Source organism: Felis catus, chromosome C2 (genome assembly GCF_018350175.1).
Source record: "Felis catus isolate Fca126 chromosome C2, F.catus_Fca126_mat1.0, whole genome shotgun sequence".
Classification (NCBI taxonomy): domain Eukaryota; kingdom Metazoa; phylum Chordata; class Mammalia; order Carnivora; family Felidae; genus Felis; species Felis catus.
The window spans coordinates 103660304-103672694 of NC_058376.1; the positions used below are offsets into that span (position 1 = coordinate 103660304).

General features: G+C 37.5%; 1 pseudogene; it reads left to right on the plus strand.

Annotated features, from left to right (window-relative positions):
- Positions 1 to 590: 590 nt before the first annotated feature.
- Positions 591 to 1469, plus strand: LOC102902313 (annotated as a pseudogene).
- Positions 1470 to 12391: the final 10922 nt, after the last annotated feature.

The window sequence follows — 12391 nt, forward strand, 5'->3', positions numbered from 1 at the left end:
CCTCTGTTTTCAATACCATACTTTAATTCTTAGTATCTCTGAAATGTGAGTCCTTCAGGGATTCTGGAGGGAAAACAGGTTCATTTCTTGATTCTCAGCCAGTCTTTAGCTTATTTTGACCAACAGAATATGGTAGAAGTAATGCTGTGTGACTTCTGAGCTTCAGCTTCAAGAGATGTTGCAGCTTCTGCTCTCTTCCTCTTGGAACCCTGCCCTGACACTGCCATGAAAGGAGACTAGTGTGACCTACGGGAGAAAGAAAGGCCACTTAGAGGAGAACTGAGGCCCCAGTTAACTGCCAGATATGGGAATAAAGGCATCAAGAACCAGCTATTCTGTAGCCAACCTGCGAACTGATCACAAATGTGGGACTGAGCCCAGACAAACCCACATGGAGCAGAGAAAAAACACCACAGCTAAGCCCTATTCAAAGTGCCAGCCCACAGAATTGCAAAAAAATAAATGGTTATTTTAAAACGCCAGGTGATTTATAGTAAAAGTTAACTGATACAGCCTTTTGCGCTACCCAGGGAGGGGTCCGTGTGGTGTTGTTTTGTGTTCCTGTTGTAAGTTAAAGGGAAACTTTCACAATGTCTGGGGCCCTGGATGTCCTATAAATGAAGGAGAAGGATGTCCTCAAATTACTTGCAGCAGGAACTCACTAAGGTGGCACCAACCTTGACTTCCAAATGGAATAGTACATCTACAGAAGGAAAAGTGATGGTATCTACAACATAAATCTGAAGGGAACCTGGGAGAAGCTTCTGCTGGCAGCTCAAGCCATTACTGCCATTGAAAGCCCAGCTGATGTCAGTGTCATATCATTCAGGAATACTGGCCAGTGAGCTGTGCTGAAGTTTGCTGCTTCTGTTAGAACCACTCCTATTGCTGGCCACTTCGCCACCCAGATCCAGGCAGCCTTCCAGGAGCCAAGACTTCTGGTGGTTACTGATCCCAGGGCTGACCACCAGCCTCTCACAGAGGCATCTTATGTTGACCTGCCTACTACTGCTCTGTGTAACACAGACTCTCCTCTGTGCTACATGGACACTGTCATCCCATGCAACAGCAAGGGAGCTCACTCAGTGGGTCTGATGTGGTGGATGCTGGCCCAGAAAGTTCTGCGCATGCAAGGTACCATTTCCCATGAATACACATAGGAGGTCATACCTTAGCTCTACTTCTAATGGGATCCTGAAGAGATTGAAAAGGAAGAGCAGGCCAACACTGAAAAGGCTGTGACCAAGGAGGAATTTCTAGGTGAATGGACTGCTCCAGCTCCTAAGTTCATCGCTACTCACCCAGAAGTTCAGACTGGTCTGAAGGCGTGCAGGTGCCTCTGTGCCTGTTCAGCAGTTCCCCACTGAAGACTGGGATGTTGAGCTTGCCAGTGAAGACCGGTCTGCAGCTTCCACTGCTCAGGTCACTGAATGGGCAGGAACAACCACTGAGTAGTCTTAAGCTGTTCTTCTACAAAGGCAAACAAAATGGAAATGAAGTTGATGGAAAATAAAGTTTCTAATAAAATAAAAGTTAACTGATACAGTGGCAAGGTATAATGTTCTCTGCAGCTTACCTTCAAATGTTTTAGAAAAGAAACTACACACACACACACACACACACTTTTGAGAGAGTATATATATAAATATATATGTATATATATTTATATATATATATTTTAGAGAAGTAAAGCAAATATACCAAAATATTAGTGATTAGTAAATTTAGGTGAAAGGTATATGGGTACTCACTATACTATCCTTTCCATTTTTATGTACATTTACAACTATTAAATTAAAATTTCAGGGGAAATAAAATTTAAAATACAGAAGAAAACAATAGTGACAAAATGTTGACAATTGTTGAAGTCAAATAATGGATATGCAGAAATTCATAATATCAATCTTTGTTGATGTTTGACATTTTCACAATAAAAAGTTTTAAATTATACAGCAGGTATGATTGCCATATAGTGAGTTAAAATTTGGTTCAAATTTTAAAGGGAGCCAAGGTCAAAAGGGAGCCAAGAAGAATCCCAACAAACAGGCCTTGCAGGGTTCCCCCCAGTTTACAGCACTCATTCCTTAACTGTAACATTCCATTTTTCCTTGACTTGCCACTCTTCATCAAGCCTAGCATAAAAGTACACAAGTCTAGTTATTTCTCTGGCTCTTTATTTCCTTATGAAGGCTCCCATACCACATAAAACTTACATTAAATAAATTTGTAAGCTTGTCTTTTTTTTTTTTAAGTTTCCTAGTTCAATACAACAGAATTGAATTGCTTCCGTTACCTCAACTAGACTCTCTCAATTTTGTAAAGTTATAGACGCTCTACGTTATCTGCTTTCCAACCAACCCTCTGCACCCTTTCTAGCACAATCTACTACCCATATAAAGACTGAAAATGGCAAACCATCACTGCCCTGACTTCTGCTGCACTTAGGACAGGGGCATGTAACCCCATTCTGGTCCCCATTCCTCTGTTTTAGTAGGCAGTTTACTTGGGTGGAACCAAACTTCAAACTTTGTCTTCCCTGCAGTGGGTGTACATCTGAAATCACTATTCGATTTTTTTTTTTTTAAGCCTTACCTGGCTGCTCAGCTAGCCTTCCCCATGTATGTGTGGTTTAGGGCCCAACCAGAGATTTGGGCAGAGTTCATACACAGAATTTGGGGTTCCCCTCTCAGGTTCTCTCCTTTCCAGGATGTTCCCCTTTGTTGTCCTGCTGTTGTGGTCCCTCTGAACTCTGTCCTCTGGTTCTTCAAGCCAATACACTTATCTCTGTGCACAGGGGTTTTAGCTACCCCTTCTAGGGCTTGTCCTCAAACTGAGAGTCTTTAAAAATGGAGAAACTCAGTGCAATTTTCCTCTTCCAACTGTAGACCCAATTCCTACCTGCTTTTAGTTTCCAATGCCTCTAGTTGTTTATTTTTGCCCAGAGTTTATAGGTGTCATATGCAGGAGGATTGGACTGGGAGAGGCTATTTCACAATGTACTTTGCAATTCTCTTTCAGAAGACAAAAGAAATACAATGGACTCACCATTTACTGAATACAAATTGCTTAATCTTGCTTTTAACAAAATATTCCAATTCTTTAAAGAATTGCTAATATTAAATGTGTTAATCTTTGTTTATAGGCTAATGAAGAATGCCCATTGTGTACCATATGTAAAACAGATAAAACTATTGATTTTTCCTATATATAAAAGTAAGTATTGTTAGCGATCAATTGTCTTCCACTTGGATTGACATTACTAATTTAGAGTCTTGCTCAACATTTTATTATCAATAGCAGCCCGGGAAAGTCTGACCACTTATTAAGTTTTTAAAATAAACTTAAAAAAAATTTTTTTTAATGTTTATTTTTGAGAGAGAGAGAGAGGCAGAGAGTGAGTAGGGAATGGGCAGAGGGAAAGAGACACAGAATCTGAAGCAGGCTCCAGGTTCTGAGCGGTCAGCACAGAGCCCAATGCGGGACTCAAAATCACAGACCACGAGACCATGACCTGGAGTTGGACACTTAACCAACTGAGCCACCCAGGCATCCTGAAGATACACTTTATACAATGAGTAATGTATACAGTTAATGGAACCATTCTCTTTGCAGTTTAATTGGGAAAGAATATTTTCCAGGTCAAAATTAGGATGCAATAAATCTTACCCAACAGACCTATCAGAAAAACAAAGTATTCTGTATGATTCTTTTCAATAGCCAGTAATCAATAGGTCCAAAAAGGTAGCTATAAGAAGAGCAATACATAGGGTAGAAATAGCAGAACATGAGCCAACCTGGAAGAGGCTAAAGATGTCATCTTCTCTCATTTTCCAACAATTCAAAAGGTATCTCCTGTCATGTAATTATGCATTAATAATATTCTTTAGGGGTGCCTGGGTGGCTCAGTCAGTTGGGTGTCTGACTTCAGCTCAGGTCATGATCTCATGGTTCATGAGTTCAAGCCCCACGTCAGGCTCTGTGCTGACAGCTCAGAGCCTAGAGCCTGCTTCAGATTCTGTTTCCCTCTCCCTCAGCCCCTCCCCCACTAACGCTCTGTCTCTCTCCATCTCTCAAAAAAATGAATGAAAGTTAAAAAAACAAAAAATAAAATGAAGTAATATTCTTGAGATTATGACAATAGATGCACATTTTACATGAGCGGCTATGCTAAATACAGTAACAAACATTATGAGAGTGAAGAGTAAAGGTCAAAAGTAGAGTACATTTGTTTTGGGCCCTGCAAGTTGCTGACATTCCTGAGGTGATGATGATAGACTCCCAGCTTTCCTGGCCCTTATGATGATGAATCAGTGTTAACCAACTGACAGATGACCTTTTCTACATGGCTTCCACTTATTGTTTTTGCAGCTGGTTAAACAGCTGTGTCGTAACACCAGCCACTGTGAATCCACAGGAAAGTGATTATAGGCACGGGAGAAATGTCTTTCTTGGAAATTTAAACTAGTTTGTCTGTATGAATGAGAACCCTTGATGAGAAGACTTTAAACACTGTAGTTGTCTGATGATGCAGTGTCAGAGCTAGCCTCTTTATAGAAACCATGCATTATGTATCCAACACCTGGAAATATGTGTAACACGAGCTTCTGAACATTTCTTCCAGTAGATAGAGGTTTTGTCCACAAAATAATAACTTTGCAGTCTATACACTCAGCTTCCCTCTCATCTCTTGATACCCGGGAAATGACTACAGTTCACAGATGTATTTTATTCCATTTGCAAGTGTTTAAGACAAATGAAACAATATTTTATTTATTTAAAAAAATTTTTTTAACATTTATTCAGTCTTCAGAGACAGAGACAAAGTATGAGTGGGGGAGGGGCAGAGAGAGAGGGAGACACAGAATCCGAAGCAGTCTCCAAGCTCCAAGCTGTCAACACAGAGCCCGATGCGGGGCTCAAACCCATGGACTGTGAGATCATGACCTGAGCTGAAGTTGGATGCTTAACTGACTGAGCCACCCGGGCACCCCAACAATATTTTAAAATATGAAGAGTTTGGGGGTGCCCGAGTGGCTCAGTCGCTTAAGGGCCCAACTCTTAAACTTGGCTCAGGTCATGATCTCAGATTCATGAGATCAAGACCCGTGTTGGCCTCTGCTGGCAGCATGGAGCCTGCTTGGGACTCTCCTGCTCTCTCTGCCCCTCCTCTGCTCACATTCTGCCTCTCTCAAAATAAATAAATAAACTTTAAAAAATATAAAATATGGAGAGTTTTCTCTCAAAAATTCTTTAAAAACATAAATAAAAACCAAGATTTCCATCTTCTCTTGAAGCTAGAAGAATCTGGTAACCCAGCATTGAAAGCCTGCATGAGGACACTGAGGTGAGTTGAGTATTTGTGGCTCCTGGAGGACCTGAGCTCCCCATTCAGCTCACCCCATTCATCTTCTTGACGTGCTCAGCCCCTAAAGGAATTGAGTTTGAGATCTAGGCCTTAGACAATTAAAATACTATCTTGTAACCATTATTCACCAGAGGATGTAAAGATGAAGTTGTTACTGATAAGGCTCAGTGGCCTTTGAAAAATAGTCCCAAATATGGCAGATTATAGAGTAACCACACTTTAATCAAACCCCTACAGAGAATATGTAGGCTTTCCTAAAGTGACTTTTTAGCATACAAGCCAGAAACTATTTTGGGGGGATTCATCTATATACAGGTTTTTAGAGAATAGTTGAATACTTTATTGATGTAATTTATGTTTACTGTAAGATCCAGTAATGTATTTTTGCCAATCATATATTTCCAATACGAAGTGAAAGTAGAAACATCTGTAACCTCTAACTTACAAGTGATGAGAGAATTTGGGGAAATTTAAAATAAGAACTGAAAGTTATCAAAACATCAAAAAATTGAGCTTGTCCGGGTGCCTGGGTGGCTCAGTCAGTTGAGCGTCCGTCTTTGGCTCAGGTCATGATCTCACAGCTTGTGAGTTTGAGCCCCACATCGGGCTATGTGCTGATAGTTCAGAGCCTGGAGCCTGCTTCAGATTCTGCATCTCCCTCTCTCTGTCCCTCCCCCACTCACACTCTGTCTCTCTGTCTCAAAAATAAACATTAAAAAAAAAATTTTTTTAAAAATTGAGCTTGTCAAGAGGATAGGTACAATCTATATGAAAGAAGTTACTTTCTGACCAAAGTTCTGATAGAACAAGCTAATAATGATAATCTGTATTATTCATTTGCTTTCATGTAGTCATCAAGATGCTCTTTTTTTCCTGTGTGAGAGAGAGAGTGCACGTGAATGGGGAAGAGAGGCAGAAGGAGGGAGAGAGAGAGAGAGAGAGAGAGAGAGGGAGGGAGAGAAAGAGAGAGAGAGAATCTTAAGCAGGCTCCATGCTTAGCGTGATGTGGGGCCTGGTCCCACGACCCTGGGATCATGACCTGAGCCAAAATCAAGAGTAGGATGGTCAATCAAATGAGCCACCCAGGTGCTCCATCAAGACAATCTTATGATATGTTATCTATTAACAAATAAAAAATTACCCCAAAACTTAGCAGCTTAAAACAGCAAGCATTTACTTTTGATTAACTCTAAATAAGACTTGGGAAACCTACAATTACCAAACTAAAATACTGATATGTACGTTCCCTTCCATTTGTTCAGATGGTAGCTTGTAAAAATCCTCCTTAATATACACAAAAGAATATATGGAAGATAAGTTTTTAAAATGCAATATCATACTAGAAATAGGAATGTTTTCCATGTGAACTGCTCCCCCCACCTACCACAAACCTGTTCTCAAAGTGGATCCACATCCTTGTTGGCAAGCTGAGAGCTTCACTGTTCTCTTTACTTTCCTTCTTTCCCTTGCTGTACTTTTTTCTCTATTTCCCTCATTCCCTCTTCAAACAAATCTAATTTTAAAATATTGCTTGAATTTTACGAACTCAATTTTGTTCTCGGGATATTCTTCGCGAATTAGAAAATAAAATGTATTCTATTTTTATAGCAACATTTTGGAGGAAATTAAAACCACACTATAACAACACACACACACGCAAACCCTGAGAAATTGCTATTATATTCTTCTATAATGCAAATTAAATAGTTGACTTCAGTACGCATAGAACATCTGCTAACCCAAATTAAAATGAACGGGGAACTAAATTAGAATTGCTTTTTCCATCTAATCATAAAGAGGATAAAATATATTATGAACCAGTTATTCTCAATGTTTTAAGGCATTGCCTATTAGTCGGCTTAGTACAGAAAATTGAAGCAATAACTAAATAGTATCCTGGGGACCTGAAAGAGTTAATGACTGTGGCTGCCTAAGTGCTTAATTAACAGCTGGGTAGAGTTACCAGGCAACTCTAATTTAGGAATAACAACAACAGGTACAGGTTTATTCTCAATCCCAAACCAATATTGGCCATAGTCCTTTCTCTGGAGTTGAACTATTTTATGCTTTCTTGTTTTAATTACCTGTTTTCAAATTTATTATCTCACTATGCATATTATAAAACAGTAGGCAACAGAAAACTATAAAAGAAAATAATTTTTAAGAACATCTCATTCTCAAAAATTTGAAAATGGTCATTTGAATGCCTGTCAGAAAGAGACAAAATATAATGCCCATTTTTGTATGGAGAATAGCCCATTACCAGTTTCTCTCTCCCCTACTGTGGCTCTCCCCATTGACTCATGTAATTATCATTGAAGATGACAAGATTTTCTTGATCATGGTGACCTGACTTCTTAAACTTTTTTTTTTTTTCACCATCAAAGAAGAAACAGTATCCTGCTCTTTTCAGTAGTACATACATCAATCTTGGAGCAAATCTCAAAAATGGGATTTTTTGACCCCAACTCAAAAATGACATGAGAACTACTAAAATACTCCACATTTTTTCATTACTAAAAATTAAATCAATGGTTTGTAACAGTAGGAATTAATTTCAATTGTGTATAACAGGAAACCTAACAAACGTTTAAACAAATTATGGTGTTATTTTTGTTTATTCTTCCAAGAAACTGTCAAAGATCCAATCAGCTTTCTGCTCTAGCATCTCTAGTATGTAGCTATGATTCTCATGAACCCCTCTTATACCAAGATGGCTCTTCTCCTTCCACCATGCATGTATATTCTAGGAAGAAATAATGAGGGGGAAAAAAGACAAAAGACATGCACCAGCTTAGTACATAATAAAATGAAGAACAGAGGCACCTGGCTGGCTTAGTCAGTAGAGCATGTGACTTTTGATCTTAGGGTTGTAAGTTCGAGCCCCATGTTGGGTGTAGGGATTACTTAAACAAAAAAATCTTAAAAAAAAAAATAAAAATAAAATGAAGAATAAAGATGACCTGTCCAATAATTGATGTTTCTATGGGAGCTTGCAATAGCAGTTAGCATATATTTAGTGCTTACCACACTCTAGGTATTAATGTAGGTGCTTTCCATATAGTAACTCATTTAATTTTCATAATAATCCTTTGGGATATTCACTGTTTGTTTGTTCCCTTCTGTGAGAGGCTGGTAGTCAGCCCTGCTATCAGTAACCTCCTGAAGACACCAGGGATGCTGCCTGGATCTGGTTAGCAAATGTTCCAGGAGTGAAGCAGCCCACAAAAGGAGGAGCCAACTTCAACAAAGTCTACAGGCCAGTGTTCCTGAAAGACATCATGTTCATACCACCTGGTTTTTAAATGGTAACAATGGCATGAGCAGCCAGCAGAAGCTTCTTCCAGATTCTCTTCAGATTTATGATGCAGATGCCATCACTCTTCCTTCTGCAGATGTACTGTTCCATTTGGAAGTCAAGGTTGGTGCCACCTAAGTGGGTTCCTGCTGCAAGTAGTTTGAGGACATCTTTCTCTTTCATTTTCAGGACATCAAGGGCTCCAGACATTGTGAAGGTTTCCCTCTGAGTTACAATGAGAATACATTCTCCTCCTTCAGAGGGGAGAAAACAGAGGTGTGAAAATAAGCCATTTACCCAGGATAAATAGAAAATAAGCTGAAGATTCAAGTCTCAAACGCAGGTGTTAGTAACAATCTACAGTCTTGCACCTATGCTACAATGCCTTCCATTAGAGTGACCAAGGTTACTGGGTTCAGCACAGAGAGCCGTGAGTTCTAGTATACCCCTCAGTCCCAGGCACACTGGCATGGTTGGTAACTATTATATTTCATAGCAGAAACATTTTCAATGTTAAAACTAACACATAATTTTAAATGTGTTTAAATTTATGACATTTAAATAATGACTACAAATCCTTAATGGTTTTCATAGTCTTTTGTCTTAATTTTAGAAGATATCTGAATAAGATAACTGAAGAAACAGTTATCCAAAGTTGACATTTCTTTTCTTCTTACATAAATGTGAGTTTTCTTATGGTCATAGAAAAGACAGTTTAGAAGTTACTTGGGTTTTAAAACTGAATAATCAGTTTATTAATTTACAGAATCTAATTTCATTCCTTAAGCATTTAACTTCAGCTTACAAATCTCATTATGCCATTATAAGTCTAGCAGATTTGTACTTTCACTTTTAATGGCCTTCAATTCATATTTGGTCACACTCTCAAATGCAGTCAATTAAATTTTTTTAAATGTTTTAAAGATTTTTGTTTAATCTTCATTTATTTTTGAGAGAGACAGAGACAGAGCAAGAGCAGGGGAGGGGCAGAGAGAGAGGGAGAGGCTCTAAACTGTCAGCACAGAGCCCGATGCAGGGCTTGAACTCATGGACCATGAGATCATGACCTGAGACAAAGTTGGACGCTTAACCGACAGAGCCACTCAGGTGCCCCTTTTTTTTAAAGATTTTTTTTTTAATCTTTATTTATTTTTGAGAGAGACAGAGACAGAGTGAGAGCAGGGGAGGGGCATAGAGAGAGGGAGACACAGAATCTGAATTTATTTGAAATGTTTTAAACAGGGTTTATAAATTTAATATGTTGCCTTTCTTTTAAGTCCTTCAATTGTCTGTAATACAAACCTTCTCAAGTAATTAAATCATTCTTATGAACTAAATTAGTTAAACTTAAAAATATGGTGAAACTTAAGGTCCACTAAATGTTCTAATACTATTATATACACAGTAAAATTTCTACTTAAATTAATAAATTTAAATCAATTACTCAATTCTACATTTTAAATTGGAATCACAAGGCTACATTGTTAATCTAATAAATCTGTTAAATATTATAATTTATAATGCTAAATATACAGATTCTTTAGCAAAAGAAGATACTAATATGACGTTCCGGCTTCAACTATTTCTGCTATTAATTCTATAACTTTTATGGGCATTAAAAATGATATCTGGTTTGAATTTTGGGTATCGCTCTCTGGTATTCTATAACAATTTTAGTCATAACTCTTAAAATTTTTTTTAACATTTATTCATTTTTTGAGAGACAGAGAGAGAGCAAAAGCAGGGGAGGGGCTGAGAGAGGGGGAGACACAGAATCCGAAGCAGGCTCCAGGCTCTGGGCTGTCACCACAGAGCCCAAAAAGGGGCCTGAACCCATGAAACGCGAGCCAAAGTTGCGTATCATGACCTGAGCCAAAGTTGGACACTTAACCGACTGAGCCACCCAGGTGCCCTAGTCATAACTTCTAAAGGTATTCTAACAGTTTTTCAGTTTAATTCAATTAAAATTAAGCACTTTTTGATAGGTTCTGACTTTGTAAGTTTCTCTCTCTCACTCTCCCATGTGAGCAGGTGTGTATATTTACATGTGTTTGTGTCATTTTGTGTTGTGTTGTGTTTGCATGCATGTTCCTATGTGTATTTGTGTGTATGTATATTCAAGTCTATATTTGTGTGTATTTGTATGTGTGTGAATGCATGTCAATGTGTATACACATGTACATGGAGGTGGTAGTGTAAGAGAACAATTCCCAGTATTTTCAGGGAGAGCTGAGAGGAATCATGCTCACCAACAATAATACTGGTTATTTAAAAATAGTGGGATTTAGGGACATTTGCTGCTTTTTACTTGAAATTTTTCTGTATAGCTTGAATAAGCAAGTGTCACTTTTAAAAGAAAAAAATGTCTTTTGTTTAAAATAATTTTTAGGGCGCCTGGGTGGCTCAGTCGGTTAAGCGTCCGACTTCAGCTCAGGTCACGATCTCGCGGTCCGTGAGTTCGAGCCCCGCGTCTGGCTCTGGGCTGATGGCTCAGAGCCTGGAGCCTGCTTCCGATTCTGTGTCTCCCTCTCTCTCTGACCCTCCCCCGTTCATGCTCTGTCTCTCTCTGTCTCAAAAATAAACTTAAAAAAAAAATAAACATTTAAAATAATTTTTAAAAAAGGATAACTCCTCTTGTACTGACCATGGAAAGATATCTAGACCATATTGTTAAGTCAATAAAGGAGATTCAGAGTAATATATATATATATAGAATATTATATATATATAATATATATACATATACACAATATAATATAATATATATATACATACATACATATACATACATACATATACATATAATATATAACATTTATAATTAATATATAATATTAATTTATAACATTTAATAATTTAATATTTAATAATTAATCAATTAATAATTTACCAATTTAATAATTATTAAATACATTAATAAATAATTAAATATTTAATAATATTTATAACATGTAATGTTAATTTATAATTAATATATAACATATAATAATTATATATTATATAATATAAAATATATTGTATATATTATACCATAAAGGAGATTCAGAGTAATATATATATATATTATATATATAATATAATCCAATTTTGGGGGAAAAAAACCTTGGATAAAAATTTAATGTGGTATGAATATAGATGGGTCTCAAAAAATACACACTATCTCTAGATGGGTCTGGTATGGGAGGCTGGAAGTATGAAATATGTAGCTGCCTAGAACAGGAACATTAACATAAACATTTAAGATCACATAAATCCAGGCCCTAGGCTCTTCCTAGTTTTGATCCCACCATCTCTCAGGTACACCTCCCCTACTAACAGTCACAAGATTGTTGTTGCACTCACTTCCAAATTATCTCCAAATTCTAGTCATGAAGAAGATAAAAAAAATAAATGTGTTCCACATGTGTTTATCTCTTTCTCAGAGAAAAAACAGCTTTCCCAAAAGTCTTTCCCAGTAAACTTCTATCTCATTGGCAGAACTGTGTCTTGTGACTACATAGCTGCAAGGAAACCTGGGAAACTTAGCTTTTCAGTTGGCATGTCAATGCTCTACACATAAAGAATTTTTAACATTAATGGTGAAAAGATATTTTATATATATAGCCCTATACTATTTCCATTTTTATAATAAGAATGTACTTACGTAGTGTGTGTGTGTGTGTATTTTTAATTTATAAAGAATTTATTTATATAATGAGTGGAAGGGCATTCCAGATTGAGACAATAGT